The sequence below is a fragment of the Hylobates moloch genome, unplaced genomic scaffold (assembly GCF_009828535.3).
Source record: "Hylobates moloch isolate HMO894 unplaced genomic scaffold, HMol_V3 SCAFFOLD_3, whole genome shotgun sequence".
In the NCBI taxonomy this organism is placed as follows: Eukaryota; Metazoa; Chordata; class Mammalia; order Primates; family Hylobatidae; genus Hylobates; species Hylobates moloch.
The window spans coordinates 128776818-128799712 of record NW_026652278.1 but is presented as its reverse complement, the minus strand read 5'-3'; the positions used below and the strand labels follow the sequence as shown (position 1 = coordinate 128799712).

Sequence of the window (22895 nt, the reverse complement as noted above, 5' to 3'; positions counted from 1 at the left end):
GAAAAAATGAAATAAATCTATTTATACTTTCCTTAAACCAAGTAACTCTGGAAAATATGTATTATTATCTCCAACGTACAGATGAAGAACCAGAAAAATAGAAATAGTCTGAGTCACACAGGTAGAAGGTAAAAAGCTTGGATCTTCCTAGTCCAAATTCATTCTGTCCTAGCCAACTCTCAAATCTATATGACACTCCCATTCCTACACTGAAAAAGAACTTTCCCTGGAGGAAAAGTTCTAGAGTCTTAAAGACATGGAAGAAGTATATACTACTCATGAATGCAACCTTGTTTTTCTCCATCTATATGTTCTTTGAAATATGTAACTCATCGGTGAGTTTGGTTAGATTTGAAGCACTCCAGTGTCCATCAGTAAAGTTTCCTCCTTTTCAAAACTTGTTCCCCTACTGGTTTCTAAAAACTCTTTCTTGATTTTCTTTCCACTACTCTGTGCCATGCCACAAAATCTCTCTTATAGGCCGGGTGTGGTAGCTCACTCCTGTAATCCCAGCACTTTGGGAGGCCAAGGCAGGTGAATCACTTGAGGTCAGGAGTTCAAGACCAGCCTGGCCAACATGGTGAAACCCCGTCTTTACTAAAAATACAAAAATCAGCCAGGCATGGTGGCATGTGCCTGTAGTCCCAGCTACTTGGAAGGCTGAGGCAGGACAATCTCTTGAACCTGGGAGGTGGAGTTGCAGTGAGCCAAGATTGTACCACTGCACTCCAGCCTGGGTGACAAAGCAAGACTCTGCCCCCACCAAAAAAAAAAAAAAAAAAAAAAAAAAAAAAAATTCTTTCATAGACCTTGCTTACTAAACTGCCTTTCCATTACACAGTTATTTCTCAGGGTGCCCTTCTTAAACTTCCTATTTAACCCAAGATAAATTCTGCTTGGGTTATCTCACTAACTACAATGAGAGATTCAAAATGCCTATTGCTAACTCAGACTTTTTCTTCCAACCTCCAGACTAATATTCTAATTCATCTTGCATGTAAAAAATGCCATGTCAAAAACCAAAAGTAATCATATTCCTCAAATTACCCTAGGCTGTTGTGTTTCCTACATAATAAACATACAACCATGTGCTCAGTGCCAAGTTGAATCTTAAAATATTTTTCACTTTGTCCTCTATTTATGAATTACAGGTTAATTAATTATTCTATTAAGTAAATATTATACAGTTTTTTATGTGTTCTATGACATGCAGAGAACAATTGTTTTCTGCACTGAGGATACAGTGGTAACACTTCATGCATTCCTGGAGATTTTGCCCTAGGTGATGAGAGAGATATTAAACAAATAATCAAAAAACAAACAAAATAAAACAAAAACCAAAATCATGAAAATCCAGCTATGTTAAGAGCTTAGAAAGAGAGGTATTTAATTCCAGTAACACATTTAATGGAACATTTAGCTTAATCAGGGAAATCAGGAAAGACTTCAGAGGAAGGGAAACTTGAGGAGATCTGAAGTATGAGCACTGAGTTAACTGGTTTATAAGGTAGAAAAGGGAGAGTTCCAGGTGAGGCATTGCAAGTGTTAAGCCTGTCAGGCCAGATAAAGCACAGTGAGAGCAGCTCAAAGGACTGAGTTGCTGGAAGAAAATTAGACTGGGGAAGCGTGATAACAGATGAGATGCAAAATGAAGCAGAACACACATGGCCTCATAGAACTTCTAATGGTTCTGTGAGAAACGGTGAACTATTTGAGTTTTTTTTTTTATAATCTACATGTTTTAAAAAATTCTCATAGTTAATGAATCCTCATATTTAGTTAACAAATCCCATCTCCATTCCCTTTTTTTTTTTTTTTTTAAATTGAGACAGAGTCTCACTCTGTCTCCCAGGTTGGAGTGCAGTAACTCAAATGCTCCCTGCAACCTCTGCCTTCCAGGTTCAAGAGATTCTCATGCCTCAGCCTCCCAAGTAGCTGGGACTATAGGCACCTCCCACCATGCCCAGTTAATTTTTGTATTTTTAGCAGAGACAAGGTTTTGCCTAGTTGGACAGGCTGGCCTTGAACACCTGACCTCTGGTGATCTGCCCCATTTGGCCTCCTAAAGTTGTGGGATTACAGGTGTGAGCCACTGCACCTTTCTCTTTGCTTAAAATGTTCCTCAATCATGTTGCACTTGGGCTAGCTCCTATCCAGGACCACTGAGTTGCCAACTGCACTGAGACTCCTTTCCTTATCTTCCAGTCTGACTTAAGTAGAAGTCTTAGCTTCCTTTGGGTATACCTTTACACTAATGTCATTATACTACATTGTTTGCTTTTAAAAGTCTTAAGTAAACTCCTTGAGGGTAGCAACTATGTTTTCTTTGCATCCTTCTTTATTAGCATAGTGCTGAGGATGTATGTTATAAAACAGATGTCTGTTAAATAAATAAACAAATGCAAGGAACCAAATCAGAACTAACAGCAGATGAAGTAGGGCAAAGTTTTATTCTTCAATAAGCTTGCAATGTAGTGAGAGTGGATGACAAATGGCTACAGCAAAAGGAAAATCTTCTGAGGAAAGTATGTAGGTTTGCATATGGCCGAATGTATTGGCGAAAGATTCTAGGAGTAGGTATTATTTTAGATGGGCTTATAATTACCATCATCAGTATTTCTACAGCACAAAGATGGATATTACAAGTTGAACTGGGAAGTTCAAGGCCATGTATGCCCAGGAAACAAAGTCCCTATCAGTTTATATGGGCACAGGTAGGGCTTTTACTAAGCTCAGAATTACGTGTGTTAGTGTGTGAGTAAGCACGAGGCTTTGAGGGATTTGAGCATGAGACTTTCATGAATGTTAATGTTTCAAAAAGATCCAACAGACAGTTTGATGTGAGGATTAACTTTAGAAGAGTCTGGAGATAACGATACCAGTAGGAATTCTTATAACAATATTTTAGGTCAGAGGATGACAAATGTTTTCTGTGAGAGGCTAGATAGTAAACATTTTGGGCTTTGTGGGCATATGGTCTTTGTTACAACTACTCAACTGTATCGTTGAAGAGTAAAAGCACCATAGATGATATGCAAATGGACAAGCATGGCTGTGTACCAATAAAACATTATTTATAAGACAGGTGGCAGGCCTGATTTTACTTGGCCATAATTTGCTAGGTGAAAGTTAGTAGAAATCTAAACTGGACTGATAGCAGTGAAAATGGAAAAGAAGGGATATCTGTAAGAAAATCATAGAAGTGGAATATATAGCACTGATTTCTTATTATGTGAGTGGCAAAAAAAAAAAAAAAAGAAAGAAAAAGCAGTTAAAAATGACACCAAGATTTGAGACCCAGTGACTGGGAGGCTGATGGTGCCATCAAGAGTAATAGGCATGTTAAGAAAGATGCTGTTTTGGGAGTGAAGATGATTATGTATGTAATAGAGAATCCAGTTAACAGAAAAAAGCTGTGTAGTACTAGGAGCAGTTCATTAAGCTATGAATAATATCGAAAACGCCAAACCTGTACCACATGGCTATGAGTTTTTATAAATTTTTTTCCAACTTTTCAATGTTTACATTGTAAATAACGAAGAGGTATATGAGTTTTTGTTAATATTTTAGCATGCTCAATATGGTTTTATTAGCATTCTATACAGAATGCATTGCTCTTTCACCTGTCCATCTGTGATATAAAACAAACCGGGCTATTATAAAAAGCATTTATTTCAGAAAATAGTAACCTATTTCTTGCTATAAATAAGTCTACAATATATGGTGCTTGACAAATCGGACTGTATTCTTTTTTCTTTATTCAAACTTCAAGAGGATTTAATTTTGATTTTAAGCAGTCAAACTGAAATAAGATTAACTATAAACTATTTTTCTCCACTTATTTTTCTGGACAGGCAAACTTTACTATGCATTTCAATTAGAAATATACTTGTCAGGTGGTAAGGAAAAAGGAATAGGTGAGTCAGCAATGGAATAGGACAGGCTTCTTTACCAAGTCTGTTTCCTGAAAAAAACAATGATTTGGACATGAATTATTCAGAGCCACACTGAAACTAGTCAGCAACATTGAAATAGTGTTCAATACACCTGAAACCTGCTTAGGGGAATTATTTTAACTTCTACTTCTTAAATATCTATAGAATTTCCTTGTTAAAACAAGAGCTAGAAAGAATTTCTTTAAAATTCCACTTCATTAGGAGGGGCTTGTAAACATTGCTATTATTTTTCTCTATTGCATGGAAAGTTTTGACCATAGTTAAAAATTGTGCTCCTAGCTATAACATCAAATACCTAGGACTCAGCTGCTTATGCCTTTTTATAAGTTTTCTATCTCTCATTTTTTTCATTACCATTCAATCTCATTATGTGTAACCTGTCCCAAAGATCTATTCAGACTTCAGAAAAAATTCACAAATCCTATTTCAAGTACATCATTGATCTGAAATGTTTTTTTCCTATTGTGAGTCAAACTGAATGGCTTCTTTGGAAAGACACTTATATCTTAAACACTCTAAGGGAAATATTTTCTGTATGGAATTTTAAAAGAAGAAGTATGAAACAGTTATTTGCTGTGCATTTGAAAAATATACTGCTGGCCATGTGTAGTGATATTTAAAACACATTTAAATTATGCCTACCTCTTCTCTGCCTTTTTATATGGAATAAAATTAATCATTTATCAAAGTTGGAGTGATGGCAGATCATAGCTTGTTCTATTAATCCATAAACAGACGTGAGTATATTTGATATATCATAGAAACTCTACCAAAGACATATTTGAAATTGAAGAAGACAATGGAAATTAAGGCCTCTGTGTGTTGAGGAAGAGGGAGCTCATGTAAATACTTTAAGTGTCTTCCCTGTTGTGCTAAATTTTAATGACATCTTTGGGGTAATTGAACTTTAAGTGAAAAAGAAATCTGATCATACAATGTGGTATTTAATATTTTCTTCCAAACAATTAATTATATAAACCACTCAAAATAGTTTAAGTATAAACAAATCATACAAAACATTTTTATAGCAATGATCATCAAATTGGGCTGTGAGTACCCTTGGTGGGGAGGGTCAGGAAGGCTTCTCGAATGGTAAATGGGCACAGATAATTGTAAGGATAACAATTGTTAGATTTTGAATGTCATTATGTATCCTTTTGTATGGGTGAAGGCGGTCATGCAGGGTCTCTTTTCTCGTGTCCCTTTCATAATTACCCTCTGACTTTTGCAGCAATAATTTTCATTTAATGACCTTTATTTGTTCATCGTTCTGTCAAATAATGCACTGTTTCTAAGGAAGAAAGCAGCAAAGTATTAGTCATAAAACTCCTGACAAAGCCCTATATCTATCCAAGCATCTATATATCATCTATCCAGCTATTATCTAACTATTTATGTATCTTAGAATTAGAATTCAGAATTGAAATTATCCTCGTGGGATGCATATTGACATATATTTACTTGAATTGGAAATGAATTCAGGCTTTTTGATTTTTTGTTTGTTTTTTGTGTCGTTCTGCCACCCAGGTTGGAGTGCAGTGGAGCAATCATGGCTCACTAAAATCTTGACCTCCAGGACTCGAGCAATCTTCCCACCTCAGGTTCCTGAGAAGTTGGGACCACAGGTGCGCAGTCACGCTTTTTCTGACAGGAAGAATGCTACTATGGTTTTCTTTGACAGCAGGTCTAGCTTTGTGTATTGGTTATATGTCAGACATTTTCTTTTTATAATGATTGAATGATCCAAAACATCAGCCCCAAGGCTACAAAGCACATGACACTAAAGAAGAATTTTATCAAAAATTACATTAATGATATTTTAATTTTCTCAAACCTTTCTGAATGCATCTGAATAAAAACAGTGCTTCTACATGAAAGAGAAACAGGCATGAATAATAGTTATTTGATATATCTGAGTAAAGCCTCATTTGGAATAGTTAACAGAAGTTGAGAAAATAATAGATTCTAAGGAAATATATTTCAAGCCAGGTGATTTCCAATCATTGCAGTCACTGAAAATGAATTAAAAGCTAATGATATGCCAGCTAATATTTTTCATAAAGTGATATTATTTAATTGGTGTTCTTAACCAGCATTTAGTGGCAATCATCCTATATGGTCTTCCACCAATGTATATTTTGGAGAGGATGAGGGCTTTGAAAAAACATATTAAGGGAAAATCTGATAAATTATTTAATTCAATTACTGTAGTCATCCTAGATAATTCAACTATAATATAAAACAATATTTTATTAATAGATTTCACTTAGAGAGCAGTTTTAATAGATTTCACTTAGAGAGCAGTTTTAGGTTCACAGCAAAATTGAGAGGAAGACACAGAGATTTCTCACATTTCTCTTACCGCCATGCTTTACACAAGCATTTATCACACCCCCATCCCTCCAACCCCTATAAATCACTGATCTTTTTGATGACTCTAAAATTTTGCCCTTTTCAAAATGTCATATAGTTGGAAGCAGACACTATGTAGTCTTTTCAGATTGAGTTTGTTCACTTAGAAATATCCATTTAAGATTCCTCCATGTTTTGTCATTGCTTAATAATCCATTTCTTTTTAGTGCTGCATGATATTCTATTGTCTAGATGTACCCAGTTTATCTATTCACCTACTAAAGGACATCTTGGTTGCTTCCAAGCTTTGGCAAATTATAACTAAAGCTGCTACAAACATGCGTGCAGGTTTGTGTGTGTCACTATCTTTGGATAAATTTCAAGGGGATTGATTGCTGGATCAATGGTAAGAATATGTTCAATTTTGTAAGAGCTCACCCAACAGTCTTCCAAAGTAGTTTGCCATTTTTGCCTTCCCATCAGCAATGAATGGAAGTTCCTGTTGCTCCACATCCTCACCAGCATTTGGTGTTGTCAGTGTTCCAGATTTTGATCACTTTAATAGGTATAACGTGGTGCAATATTTTTTTCTTCTTTTTTTTTTTTACATCATTGTGCTACCATCATTTAGCAACATTCTTGAAAATTTTGTTTGTTTTCCCTGTGTTGGCAAACCACAAAGATGAGAATTTGTTCATTTTGATCAAATAACCATGAAGATGTTTAAAGGAGAAAGTTAATATTCTACAGTGTTTAGTAGATGATACATTTATCTGAAATCTTATAATAGAAATTGTATTAGAGGGAATCTGATAGAATTTTAACAATACCTTTTTTTTTTGTACTCAGCGTAGCAGTCTCTTGATTTGTTTAGACAAATAAAGTAATACAAGTTAGTAAAAGTTATTGGTTGAACAATGTTTCCCAAGGTGTAAGATGATGTTTGCTGGTAGAAAGGCTTAGCACTAAGTATCATTTTTTAGTCCTCATTAATGCATTATGAAGAAAATATCAGTTTGTTGCTAGTATATTTTAACATTTTCCTAACACTTTTCATCATCTCTCAGCAGGAAATAGAATTTAACTAAAGCTTAATACCATTGAAATATTTTTATTGTTGTAATGAAATACAGCTGTGAAGTCTTTGTTCTTGAAAGCCAGACTATCATGGTTTAATTCTTGGCTCGAGCACTTACTAGCTTGGAGACCTCAGGTAAGCAAGATATGTTTCTTAACGTCTTTGTTCTCCAATTTTTCTTAATTACCACTACTTTTGAGGATTGTTAGACCATAATGATACAATATTTATTCACTAAGAATTTCAAACACATATTTTCTGTCACCTATTGTGGCTTAAAAGTGTTAATTATCACATTTATTCTCTTGTTACTTTGCATTTATTTCAAGTGATACTGATTTTCCATTCATGGAAGTAAAAAGTAATATGATTCAAAGAAATATTTGATAATAATTGGACATAGATATTGGGATACTATAAAAATTACAAATGTGATTTCCAAATGAATAATTTGTAGAGGGGTAGCTGTTGACATTCGGCCCTCAGGATTTTATTTAAAGTACATATCCTACTTTCAGCTAGAAAGATTTATCTTGTGGCACTATAATGTCCCAGCCCCTCTACTGAAGAAAACAGAACATATGGATAAAGTACCAGACAAATTCTGTATGAAATAATCTGGAAGCTGCTGAGATAGCCAGGACTAGGAGGCCAAGATTCAAGAGAGAAGGGAACCACAAAGAAAGAGTTATCATTCTGGAAGCCACTTTTCTTCTTAGGGCATTTGTCAATGCTTACCTCTGTGTGAGAAGGAAAAAAAAAGTGCAAAGGGCAGCAGACAAGGAGCAGAGAAGCTAGCCGAACAATAAGTACCAAGTTTCTAGAGGCAAAAATTTGAGTTCAGGGCTGCCAGGGCAGCCAGGATTTGAGGTGCAAGGTCCTGGAAAGAGGACTGGCAAGAAAAGTGAGCTCTATGCTGTTGTTGTTACTTTTATTGTTAGCATTTGCTGAAATTTGAAGCTGGCAAGAAAGAGCTAAGAAGCCCAAGCAGAAAGCCACTGCTCTAAAGTTTTCTACACACTCATAGATCAAGTGTTCCATCAGCCCTCAGTTAGTGATACTGGCTGAGGGTCTGTAACCTGGAGAATATAAAACTTGTACCCAGTGAGGATGGATTACTGGTCTTTCCAAGACAGAAGGGGTCTAATGTAGTCAAACTGGCACCAAGTAGTAAGTTGATTTCCTTGAGAAATAATGCCATATGAGGGCTCTGCATTAGTCTCTGTCAGTTAGAATATTCAGAGGTGCCATGACTAAATCAGCCTTGGTACATAGGAGAACATGTGGTTGGGTTATGTGTGCCCTCTGCCACATGTCTACTCCATTCAAGTGCCCATTGGGTCAGTTCCATGATTGGACATTGGCAAATTTGGTTAATATCTACTGGATAAGGAATTTTTCTTTGCTTTTTCAGTAACTTTTCCATGAGGGTTGCATTCTGGTAGATGTTTATGTGTGATTCAAATATCTTTTTACTTTTGTGCTAACTCTCATATATCTACTGACTCTTGTGTCTGTGCCAGGCTTTCTCATATCTGATCTTAGAGGATTTTTTTACTTCCAGGACCCTGACCGGCTGATGAGATCACTGGCACTGTACATGAATCTGGATATGGTTTCATTTAAGGCTACTTCTGCCTCCACAAAAAATGTGATGGAAGCCTCATTTACAGATTTGCTTCTCAGAATTTTTCCTTCTCTCCTCTCTTTCAACTCCCTCCCTGAATATAGTTGCAATGTAATCACCATCCATTTTTGCTTGTCTCCACACATCAAGATGACCCATCCATAAACCAAGAAGGGCTTTTGTATTAGTCCATTTTCCCACTGCTATAAAGATACTACCCCAGACTGGGTAGTTTATAAAGGAAAGAGGTTTAATTGACTCAAAGTTCTGCATGGCTGGGAGGCCCCCAGAAACTTACAATCGTGTCAGAAGGTGAAGGGGAAGCAAGGCACCTCTTAGATGATGGCAGGTAAGAGAGAAGAGCAAGCAAGCAAAGGGGAAGTATCACACTTTTAAACCATCAGATCTTGTGAGAACTCACTCACTGTCAAGAGAATAGCATGGGGGAAACCTCCCTATGGTCCAATCACCTCCTACCAGGTCCCTCCCTCGACATGTGGGAATTATAACTTGAGATGAGATTTGGGTGGGGACATAGAGCCAAACCATATCAGCTTTTTCCTCCTCCTTCAGGTTGTCAGCTACAAGGTGGGGGATAGGTACAGATGCAGTCAGGGCATGTAGCACTGGGATTCTGACCTCCTGTTTATCTACCTACTCATGCCCTCTCATCCTACTTGGAGCTATAACTGGTGTCCCATTTTCACCTAATAATGAACTACTACTGGCCTCATCGAATTTATAACTGGGAGAGTCATAGGTCATGATGGGCATTTATGAATCATGTTCAATTGTTGCCCAACTGTGTTCTCTTTCTATCAGGGGTCAATACCATTCTAGGAGGTGTTTCTTGAAAAGCATATAATTTTCTAGTGCAGATAACATGGCCTTGCACCCAAGTCTCAAGAGACTACATTGTGATTCTCTCATATGTATTGCTATAAATGCTACACTTCTATCTTGTCACCACTGAAATCTCTAACTCCACAGAGTTTGCCATGCTGTGATACAAGCCGAGGGCTACTTGTACTGTAGCCAGCAGCTGCTGCAGAGTCTTTCCTGTTCTGAACCCCATTCAAGCCCAATAGCCTTCTGAGTCTCCTGGTATATGGGCCAAAAAAGTATTTCCAGTTATTTCTATATGTGTTGCCTTTGGAAACTTAAGAGACTCTCCAGGCATTGTGCTTCTGTCTTTGTGACAGGGGATGCAAAATGAAGCAACTTAATTTTTACTGTCCATACTGTGCATGCCTATGTTTATGTTATCACTTTAACATTTTCCCTCTGTTCGGTATTAATACGACTTAAGGAACAGTCAGGTTCACTTTCCCTATAGTATCTCCCCAATTCCCCTTCTCCCATTATACAAACGACTACATTATTACACCAGCAAGGTGTTTGCCTCCAATAGACATTTCTCTAAGTTACTACCAGTGAAATATTTAGCAATTGGGTCACCACTTTTGCACAAAACTACTTGTGTCCCACAGCTGACTCAGGATTGAATTCTTCTTGCCAGCCAGGATGCAAGTGAACCAGTTCTAAACTCTATCTTTTTTACTTATTTTCTTGAACCACTCTCAATACCAACTTTGCTTGTGTCATCTTAGAAGATCTCAAGATATGATTAGACATAAATAAGAATGATTGTGGTAAATGCCTGTGAAGGTTAAGGAGAGAGGACTCATGAATGATGAAAAAAGACTTTAAAACATAAAGCAGACACGTCCCCTATGAAGTAAGAGAAGGGAAAAAGGAGGATGAGCTCGGAAGAGTTTGTGTTGTAGAACTGCTTTGACAAAGTTGATGGGGAGATCTTAGGAATGGTCTGTCATTAAAGGAGTGTCATATTGGGCTGAAATGTTCCATCTGATACAGCCGGTCATTGTCTTGCAGCAGCCTCTAGGAAATGAAGCCTCAGATTGAGCCCCATGGAGAATTTGAAGGTGTGCCCGTAGGAGGTTGTGAGTCTTCCTGAAATTGTAGGCCTTCTTGAAGGGAGATCTGTGTGATACACACCCATGGACAGATAATGGAATTTTAAAAATTCCTACAAAATCCAATGACTTAAGTATATATTTTGTTCTTTTTATAAGCTATAAAGAGGGAATTAGTTCAAAAAGACAAAGCAAAAAGGAAGTGTGGTATTAAAAATTGGCTGGAAAATTTGACAGGAGAGAAGCAAATAAAAAGGAGAGAAACAGGCCGGGCGCGATGGCTCATGCTTGTAATCCCAGCACTTTGGGAGGCCGAGGCGGGCGGATCACGAGGTCAGGAGATCGAGACCACGGTGAAACCCCGTCTCTACTAAAAATACAAAAAATTAGCCGGGCGTGGTGGCGGGCGCCTGTAGTCCCAGCTACTCGGAGAGGCTGAGGCAGGAGAATGGCGTGAACCCGGGGGGCGGGGCTAGCAATGTATCAAAACCGTCCCACTGCACCCCAACCGGGGTGAAAAAACAAAACTCCAACAAAAAAAAAAAAAAAAGGAGAGAAACAAAAAGGTAAACTTACAGAATTTTAAACTGGAAGAAATAACAGACATAGTCTAAAATATTTAATATTTGAAAGAGAAACCTGAAAAATGGAAAAATTAAGATCACACTGCTGGTATTTACCTATTTATTTATTATACCATTCATATCCAAAAGGAAATGATATGAAATACAGACATTATTTTACAGAGTTTGAAATAGATGATATAAAACATTCTAGGTTTGTACTTTTAAGTAGTCATTTCAAACCCTTGTTTGTATGTCTTTTTTATGCTCTATGTATGAAGAATTATGTCAGAAAAACAAACATTTGGACAGTTCTTAATAGCAGAAGAATACAACTAGCTTTGAAAATTAATGACATGTAAAGAACGTATTGAATAGAAATAACAAAGAATTGTTAAAGTAAAAAAAAAAGGTTGAGGCTACTTTATATAAAATTTTTTGGAAACAAGTCTCCTATCTGTGTAAAAGTATTAAGTCTAAAGAAATTTTTCCACAATAAACTAGAAAATGGCACAACCATTGGCTGTGCATGATAGGGTAATGGAAAGGAGAATTCAAAACACGACATGATATCCTCTGTCAGAAATGACAGCATATCTTCCATTGACCTATTCTCCCATGAATAATAATTGTAAACACTGGAAAAAAATTAACAAACAACCCTTTGAATGCACTGCGGAGCAATGAAGGACAGGCAGAAACTGTAGTAAGCTCCTTATTGCAAACCCCTGGCATATGTTATATCTTCAATTGTAATTTTAGAGGATTTCCTATTTTACCTGAATTGGTAGCAGTAATAATGGCAGTGAGATCTCTGATAATGATGACCAGATAGATGGTAATTACGATAAAATCTCTATGACAGATTTTATCTCTGAGGGAGTTTGTTGAAGCCCAGTCTATGAATATCATCTTGGTTCACCGTAGCTGAGAGGGCAAAACCTGTAGCACTCACTATAAATTTCTGAAGCTTGAACTGCTTTTTAATGAGATCTTTTCCCATCTCCCATCACAGATAACGACACTTTCCTCTCAGTTCAGAAAGGTGATGAGATGGAATTCCAACAGCAATAGTAACTGCAGTGGTGACATAAAGAGTTAAAGACAGGAAATGCTATCGGAAGGCAGCATCTTGGAGGGCTGGACAGCCCTGAACTATGTAATCCTCATGGAGGACCAGCAAACATGATCCATAAACTGTCCAGCTCTGTGGACAATGGAATTGCATCCTGGCTTCTTAAAATATTTAGGGAAAAGTTTATTGTAATATACTAGACTTCCCAAGACTCTGCAGTGGAACATTTAGAACATTACGATTTGGAGAGAAAGGTTAACACGGCCTGCTTACTCACAAACTTGGAAGGCCTATAATATAAGTCTCGATTACAGTATATTATTTGCTAAGGCTCTTAAAATTTCTGATTAATTTTGTGTAAATTCTAAGTAGAATTCCCATATGCCAAAATCGTGAATATTAACATTCACATACAGCCTCTAAATTGAGTTATATTGGTCAACAATAGAGGAAAAATATTTTAAAAGCAATGTTATTATCTTTCATGCTGGATAGTTCTTAAGAATGTTGTGGAAGTATTTTTGAAAATCTAATGGCAAATTTAATCTGGAGATAAGAGATTAGCTAATGATATCCTTGGAGTGAAACTTGAAATTCTCATTTCTGAATGTCAGAACGAGGATGGCATAAGGAAAGCCTAAAGGCAAGACCTGGAGAACACTGGTAGATATAGCAAGGTTACTAGGGTGGTGGTCATGGTCAGGAACATATTCAAATGCCAGTTGATAAAGAAGTATTAAATCCCACTTTGGGAGGCCTAGGCAGGTGGATCACTTGAGGCCAAAAGTTTAAGACGTGGCAAAACCCCGTCTTTACTAAAAATACAAAAATTAGCCAGGCATGGTGGCACATGGCTGTAATCCCAGCTACTCGGGAGGCTGAGGCACAATAATTGCTTGACCCTGAGAGGTGGGGGTTGCAGTGAGCCAAGATTGCGCCACTGAACTCCAGCCTGGGTGACAGCGAGACTCTGTCCCAAAAAAAAAAAAAAAAAAAATCCAGACAGTGTGAATTACAAGGACAAAGTTTACAGAGCAGAGGCTGATTCTAAAATGAAGCTCAACTTCCTAAATAGTAATTTAATAAAAAAAGAAATTAAAAACATTCAGAGCTGGAAGTCAATGAAGACATAAAGAGAAAACACTAAAATACACCAAAAAGGTCATGCAAAAAAAATTAAAAATATTATCAACATTTGAGAGAACTGAAGATATGAATACAAAGGGACCCAGGTAAAATTCCAAAGATGAAATAGAATTTCAAGTCTCTTGGAAACCACATACAGCAGCTAAGGGAAGATTTTTCTATGTTTGTTTCATACAGTTTCCATATCTTGGGGAAAATGCAACTTTCTTTTCTTGATGATGTGATGTGTGACTTCTGGGAGTACGATGCTATCAATTGCATAAATGCTTGATTATGCCAGCTTTATTAGCTGCGATTCTTTGAATTCTAAAAAGCAAATACAGACATTAAAATAAAATCATAAACATAAAGATAAATTAAAGATCAAACTCTGCCATTTCTAAAATTATATGCTTCTTGTTTTCTTCCTTCTCAATGCAATCTTCTATTATTTAATAGCATAGATCTAGTTTCCATACCTGATAATTATTTTAAGAAATATTAATTATATTTCTAGTAACTATATTTAAAATTTAAAATATTAATGTAGAAAAAATAGAAATGATGAATAAAAATTGAATACAACTATGGGAAAATAAGAATGACTTAAAAATTACCAAAAGTATATTGCAATTAACGTAATTTTTTTAAACATAAAAATGAACTGATCACATGAGCAGGATATTATCTGAAAACACTGTTCCACATTCATTTTTGGTAGACGATGGAAAAATCTGAAGATTATGTTTTCATGAGAGTAATGTTTCAGTTCATTTGAAAGTACTTTCATTTTTTTAATGGAGAAACCAGATTGTTATGAAAGAAAAAAGGAGTCTAGCACACTCATTCAAAGAGATGGTACATTTCCAGCCACAGTTGTTCACTGATGCTTTATTGTTTTGTTGAGGCACTTGTCCCCTCTTCTACCCCATTCCTATTCTCAGAATGCCATTCCATTCCTTAGTCAGCAAGAACACTGCAATATACTTAAATTTAAACCCAAATGGTTTTTATTGTTTGTTTGTGTGTCAAAAGGAAACATGTTTTCCTAAGTTATCTAGCAATTCATTTGTTTTTCTTTAAATTTCTGGATACTATCAAACTTTGAATGCATACAAATCTATGCCTTTACTATAGAATTAAAAAAAATCCATCTAGTGTCATGTAATGGCTGAAGTTTTAACCAAGAGTTGTAAAATTTTTAAAAATAAAACTCTGCCTGCCAGACAGTTTCACATTTGGGAACTCGGCTTTGCTTCACATATCCTGGCAAGTAAAATAGTTTCCACATTCTCAGAAACCTAATGGTAATTCCACATTGCTCTTTCCCTCTGGGGGCTCACAGCATTTGTATCAGATTGCAACCTCTCTAGAAGCTCATGTTCATTTAAAAATCTTTCCCCACCTTGAGCTTTATTTGTATTTCTCATTCCATACTATTTTTCATGAGTTCAGTAGTTTTCAGGGAAAAGAATTTCTTATACTAGTACTTAATTGTAACAATCAATGATATGAAATTCTGCAGGTTAAGTTGGTGGCTGAGGATTTACAAAGACATCTCAAAATGAAGGAACTAATGTAGAACATTGGATCTCAGTTGAAAAACTCTCCATCCCACATCATAATCTAATATTAGTCTTGTTTTTATAGGAACATTTCTATGTATGAAAATACATAAATGAGAGGAAAAGAACTCCGACACTCAGATTATTTATAGACTAAAGGCTGAATTATATTTCTAAATGTGATGTAAGGATATTGCATTAGGCCATTCTTGTGTTGCTGTAAAGAAGTATCTGAGACAAGGTAATTTATAAGAAAAGTGGTTTAATTGGCTCACACTTCTGCAGGCTGTACAGGAAGCACGGTGCCAACATCTCCTTCTGGGGAGGCCTCAGGGAGCTTTTACTCATGGGAGAAGGCAAAGCAGAGCAGACACCTCACACAGCAAAAACAGGAGCAAGAAAGAGAGAGAGTGGAGAGGAGATGCCACACACTTTTAAATGACCAGATCTCATGTGAATTCAGAGTGAGAGCTTGCTTATCACAAAGGGGAAGTCTCAAGCCATTTATGAGGGATTCATCCCATAATTTAAACACCTCTCACCAGGCCCTACCTCCAACAATGGGATTACATTTTAACATGATATTGGGGTGGGAACAAATATTCAAACTTTACAATTCCACTCCTGGTCCCACCAGATCTCATGTTCTTCTCACATTGAAAAATACAATCATGCCTTCCCAATAATCCTCCAAAGTCTTAACTTATTCCAACATTAACTCAAAAGTCTAAAGTTCGAAGTCTCATCAGAGACAAGGCAAGTCCCTCACACCTATGAGCCTGTAAAAAAAAAAAGTTAGTTACTCCTAATATACAATGGGGGTACACGCATTGGGTAAACATTCCCATTCCAAAAGGGAGAAATCATCCAAAAGAAAGGAACTACAGGCCCCATGCAATTTTGAAACCTAGTAGGGTAGTCATTAAATCTTAAAGTTCCAAAGCGATCTATTTTAACTACATGTTCCACATCCAGGACACATTGGTGTGAGGGGTAGAGTCCCAATGCCTTGGGCAGCTCTGCCCCTGTGTCTTTGCAGGGTAAAGCTCCCATGTCTGCTCTGAGATTGTTGAATGCCTGCAGCTTTTCCAGGCATAGGGTGCAAGCTGCTATGATCTACCATTCTTGGGTCTGTAGGATGGTGGCCCCCTTCCCACAGCTCCACTAGGCAGTTCCCCAGTGGGCATTCTGTGTGGGGCTTCCAACCCCATACTTTTCCTCCACAATGACCTAGAAGTGGTTCTCTGTGAGGGCCACTCCTGTGACACGCTTCTCCCTGGGTACCCAGGCTTTCTCATAGATCCTCTGAAATCTATATGGAGGTTGCCAAGCCTTCACTCTTGCATTCTATTTGCCTGTAGGCTTAACACAATTTGGAAGCTGCCAAAGTTTATGACTTGTACTCTCTGGAGTGGCAGCCTGTGCTATACCTGGGGCCCTTTGAGCTATGGCTGGAGCTGGAATGGCTGGGTTGCAGGGAGCAGTGTCTCAAGACTGCACAGGGCAGTGAGGCCATGGGCCTGGCTTACAAAACCATTCTGTCCTCCTAGGCCTCAGAACCTGTGATAGGAAGGATTGCCTCTAAGATCTCTAAAGTGCCTTTGAGGTTTTCTCCCCAGTGTCTTGGATGTTAGCACTTGGTTCCTTTTTAGTTATAAAAATAACTCTAGCAAATGCTTGTTCCACAGCCTGCTTGTATTCATCTCCTGAAAAAGCTTTTTCTTTTTCTGTCATATAGCCAGGATGCAGATTTTCCTAACTTTTATGCTCTCCTTCCTGTTTAAATATAAATTCCAACTTTGTCATTTCTTTGCTCCTGCAACTGAGCATAGGTTGTTAGAAGCAGCCAGACCCCATCTTGAACACTTTGCTAGTTAGAGATTTCCTCTACCAGATACCTTAGGCTGTCACTCTTCAGTTTAAACTTCCAGAGATGCCTACGGCATGGACAAAATATAGCCAAGCTCTTCGATAAGGAATAACGTGTGACCTTTGCTCCATCTCCTGATAAGTTCTGCGTACTCATATGAGACCTTGGCAGCCTTGACTTCACTATTCGTATCACTATCAGCATTTTGGTAAAAACCATTCAACCAGTCTCTACGAAATTTCAAACTTTCTCTCATCTTCCTGTCTTCCTCTGAGCCCTCCAAATTCTTCCAACCTCTGCCTATTAACACAGTTTCAAAGTTGTTTCCACATTTTCAGGTATATTTATAACAATACCCAGCACCTGGTACCAACTTTCTATATTAGGCATTCTTGTGTTGCTATACGGAAATATCTGAGACTGGGTAATTTATAAGAAAAGACATTTAAGTGGCTCAAGGTTCTACAGGCTGTACAGGAAGCATAGTGCTGGCATCTGCTTCTGGGGAGGCCTCAGGAAGATATTACTCACAACAGAAGGCAAAGCAGGAGCAGACACTTCACATGACAAGCTCACTTATCTCCAAGGGTATGGCTCCAGCCATTCATGAAGGATCTGCCCCCATGATCCAGATACCTCCCACCAGGCCTCACCACCAACATTGGGGATAACATTTCAACATGAGATATGGATGGAGACAAATATCCGAACTATATCAGATTTTAAGATTTAAAAAGAATGGCCATGTGCAATGGCTCACACCTCTAATCCCAGTGTTTTGGGGGGCTGAGGCAGGAGGATCACTTGAGCCCAGGAATTTGAGACCAGCCAGGGCAACATAGCGAGATCCTGTCTCTGCCAAAAAGTAAAACACTGCTCTGGCCTGGTTGTGTGTGTGTTCCTGTCTACATGGGAGGCTAAGGTGGAAGGATTGCTTGGACCCAGGAGTTCAAGGTTACTGTGACCTGTGATCATTCTGTTGCATTCCAGCCTGGGTGACAGAGTGGGACCCTGTCTCTGAAAATAATAATAATAACAATAATTGTTATCATTTAAATTTGGCTGAAATATGTGAGGATGAGTAATTTGGTCTAAATTATCTGCCTATATTGCTAAACATTGGAAAACTGCAGTGTAAAACTTCTGATTTTCTGTACAATCTAATCATAGCCAGTAATTGTAGCTAATCAAATTTTATGTATAGCAACCACAACTAGGTTAAGTGGAAATATATTTTTAATACATGCTTTTTGATGATAATAATGGTTAAGTGGTGAAAAAGTAACTGAATTAAACTTATTTATATTTTAACAAGTACAGCTTTGTCTAGGTAAAATTGATTAGCATAATTAGAGTATTTCTCAATAAAGTCTATTATAGATTCCAAAATATATTTTCACATAGGATAAATAAATTGAATCCTTTTATTTTCTTCTGGAAATTTACTATACGTAAAAAAGAAGGCAGGAAGGGAATTAAAGAAAAAAGTCCATTCTTCTGATGGCCTTTAAGTATCAAAGTAAACAGAAAATAACCTATTCCAACTACTGTTCCCATTGTTAAAATAGTCCTTTATAAATTTAAGAAAAAATATTAGTAGCAAAAATATGATGCAAACGATCATAGAAATTGGACAAAAACTTTTTTTTTGTCTAAGCTTAACTCTTGCAGACAATTTATATGACAGTAGACTGCATTGGCTTATTTATGCAGTCTTTTATTTATTTGTTTATAGATACCTTGTCACTCTACGACTCTATCAGGAAAGGTTGTTGCCAAAGTGCATAATATTTTTATAGCCTGTCTGAAAGTATCAAAATCAGCACTAATAAGCCCAGTATACAATTTTTCAGTTTAGTTAAGTAGTACTGCCTGAACCACTGCAATATGAATCAAAATAAGGTGCATTTTCACTTATTTTTTCAGGTACACTGCTGACAAGATTTGTGGGTAATGACTGAAAAGAAAATGACATTTTCTTTTCATGTTTTGTTGTTGCTAATGTTGGTGTTTTACATGTAGTTATGGGTTTCAATAGACTACTCCCTGAACCACAACGGTGGATTTTAAAATGGTATGTACATTAGTATGAGACATGTAGTATAAACACAGTTTGATTTCTCATATTAAGAGGTAAAATGTATCAAGGATGGCTAGCCAAAAATGCAGTTGTAGAAATCAGTCCAAAGTTTTCAAATGGAGAGTCTCAGTTTAACCAGGGATACCTGGGGACTGAATTTAGAGTGTTCCCCTTTTCTATCTACTACTTGGATATTCCCCTTGCTGAGAAACATTAGCTGATCAGAAAAATAAGCTGGGTTCTTCTCTTTTCTTTTCCTTTTTTTTTTTTTTTTTTTTAGATAGGATTTCACTCCCATCACCCAGGCTGGAGTGCAGTGGCACTGTCTCAGCTCACTACAACCTCTGCCTCCCAGACCCAAGGGATTCTCTCACCCCAGCCTCCAGAGTAGCTAGGAATACGGGCACATGCTACCGCTACTGGCTAATTTTTGTATTTTTAGTGAGATGGAGTTTCACCATGTTGGCCAGGCTGGTCTCAAACTCCTGACCTCAAGTGATCCTCCTGCCTTGGGCTCCCAAAGTTCTGGGATTATAGGCATGAGCCACTGCACGTGGCCCAAGCCGGGTTATTTTCTATATGTAGTAAAGTCTCTCTGTCCAGTTTAAAGAAAGACTAAAGAGTATGTCGTTTGACGAATAATAAGTTCTCCTCTGAATAACTGAACATGATGAAAGTCAAATTCTTGTTTTCTCAGTAGGAAAAAATTAGAGAAAGAGATTTTCTTTGCCAAATGTAGTAGTCGTGACAGGCTGTTATACATACTAAAGCTTTCTGAAACCTCAGCGTCTCTGTTATGGTAAAAGTATAAACTTTTATGTCTCAGGTGTACTCCATTAAAGCTATTAGATCAGAAAACATGTATTAGAATAGCACATTCACATCTGATTGATGAAGCTAATGTTCCTTAGTACACAGATTGCTCCCACCACTCCATTGCATACAATTTCCTTGTGATTTAGAGATCAGTCTACTTTTGGCTTGCTGATTTTTATGAGATTTGGTTTTATGGTATTTGATACCTACATAGAAGTGGTCACCGCTATATTCCACAACTGGCTCAAAGGAGAACTCTTTATAAAGATTTATACACATTATAAACCACCCATCCTCATATTGAAACATCTTTAAATATTAATCTTCTTTCTACCACCCGCCATATATCCTATGATAGCACCTGTGGATTTTCTATAAGGCGATGAGAGAATCAAATCTAAAAATGCAATATTCTCTGACAATTTAAAAATGATTATATTGATGGGAATCTATTCATGTAAGGATTCATCTTTGGTCTTAATTCTGCAGAATAAAGAGAAAAGCATATATATAGAGAGGTCTCCATATTATATCCTTACTATAAAATAAAGAAGCAAATAATTGGTTGCCCAATTTTTAGTGAAGTCTTTCTACATTATTAACAATGGTTTCCCATATAGAATAGGGTTTATATATAAATTAATATATTGTAAAAGAACAATATAATTCTTCCCCAGAATCAGACTAAAGACATAGAACGGCCTTTTTTCTACAGATCAGAATGATGGGTAGAATATTCCTGGAAGAACCATGATTGTCTTGAGCTCAACCTGACACCTACTGAACACTGTCAAATATGACTTGGTATGTTCCATATGAATGTATAATATGAACTACATGATTGTATACTCTGCATCATATGCCTTTATGTCTTTATCTACAAATTCTAGGGTATTTTCTTTTTCTTTTCTGAGACAGAGTCTCAGTCTGTTGCCCAGGCTGGAGTGCAGTGGCGCGATCTTGGCTCACTGCAAGTTCCGGCTCCCGGGTTCATGCCATTTTCCTGCCTCAGCCCCCCAAGTAGCTGGGACTACAGGCGCCCGCCACCGCGCCCGGCTAATTTTTTTGTATTTTTAGTAGAGACGGGGTTTCACCGTGGTCTCGATCTCCTAACAGCGTGATCCGCCCGCCTTGGCCTCCCAAAGTGCTGGGATTATTGGCGTGAGCCACCGCGCCTGGCCATTGAAGGGTATTTTCTTATATTTTCATTTGTATGTTGAGTACACTTATCTAATAGATACTACTATTTGACTTCGGAAACACCTCAGGATTTGAACATCATTTAAATTCTGAAAAGAGAAAACAAGAAAAATTCCCTTTCTTTCTGTCCTTCATTTAAAAGGACATTTACCATTTAAAAGAGAGAATTAGATCCCCATGATCACCCTTGTGGGTGACAGATGACGGGCCATGCTCTCTGTCGGGGGTGGGGTGCAGATAGCTTGGGTTGCACAGGCTGGGATCAGGGATGACAGGAGGAGGTGGTTCTTGGCTACTCAGCCTGTTCCCAGGACCTGTCCCACCAGCAGAGGTACGATAAGGATGGTGGGCTCATGGCCTTTCATACCCCAGTGGATCCTGTAGAACACATTGCCAGTCTCTTGTCGTCTATTTACCCGGCTTCTTTTGATATCCAGGTGAAAGAACTGGAGAAGAGTGCTTCAGGCCAGGCTTTTGAGCTGATTCTCAGCCCTCAGTCAAAAGAATCAATTCTATAATTCCCTTTCACCCCTCCACAGAAGAAGGATAATTTCCTTAGAGGAAACTCAGAAGATAGGAGAAGCTGCAAAAGAAAGACACAAGTCCTACTAAGTTGAGGTCTTGAAGCAGCTTGCAAAGGATGGAGAAAGAAGTGGTTTAGAAAGCAATGGAAGAGAATACTAACTTCAGTAAAATGACAAAAAGAACCTGACCCACAAAATGGAAGCTAATGAAGAGAACAGAGAGGCACAAATGGCTGTCAAACTGGAGTGTTTGCCAGAGAAGGATAAGCACATTGAACAAGTGCAGAAGAACAAAGAATCCAGAGGTCCTGTTGATGAGACTGAAGCTAATTTGTTCTGAGAACTGACTTTCACCCTCTCTTTCCTAAATATCCAAAAACTACTAGCCAGTGTCATTTATTCTTTCCCTTCTGACAATACTCTAGAAGCTAATGTGCAGCTGTATAGATAAACCCATACAGTAAGATGTTGGTTTAGGGGATAAAGGGGAGAAACTGAAAGTGGTTCTTTCTAATGTAGATACTTTTCTTATTGCCTCTTTTTTATTTCGGTACACTTGGTGTGCTTGGCTAATGGCAAGTACTGTTTTGCTCTGTGAAAACATATTGTGAAGAGTATGTAGTGGCTTCTTTAGAACTTTTAAATGCTGAATAATATATGTTCACTTTTCAATCCCAATTGTGTCCCAATCTTACCAGATGCTTAAATAGTTAAGCACCTTACAAGATATTTAAATAGTTAATAAAACTACACAGGACTATTGGTGGTAGTGACTTCAAAAAAAAAAGAGAGGCCTGGTGTGGTGGCTCACACCTGTAATCCCAGGACTTTGGAAAGCTGAGGCGGGAGGATCACTTGAGGTCGAGTTCGAGACCAGCCTAGCCAACATGGTGAAATCCTGTCCCTACTAAAAATACAAAAATAAGCCGGGTGTGCTGACAGATGCCTGTAGTCCCAGCTACTCAGGAGGCTAAGGCAGGAAAATTGCTTGAACCTTGGAGACGGAGGTTACAATGAGACGAGATCATACCACCGTACTCCTGCCTAGGTGATATAGCAAGACTTCGTCTCAAAAAAAAAAAAATAAAAAAATAAAAAAATAAAAATGGAGAATTACATGAACGTTT

The 22895-nt window shown here is 37.6% G+C and overlaps 1 pseudogene; it reads left to right on the top strand.

Annotated features, from left to right (window-relative positions):
• The first annotated feature begins 21597 nt into the window (after nucleotides 1-21597).
• LOC116481160 (stathmin-like) lies at nucleotides 21598-22108 on the top strand (annotated as a pseudogene).
• The last annotated feature ends 787 nt before the right edge of the window (nucleotides 22109-22895 follow it).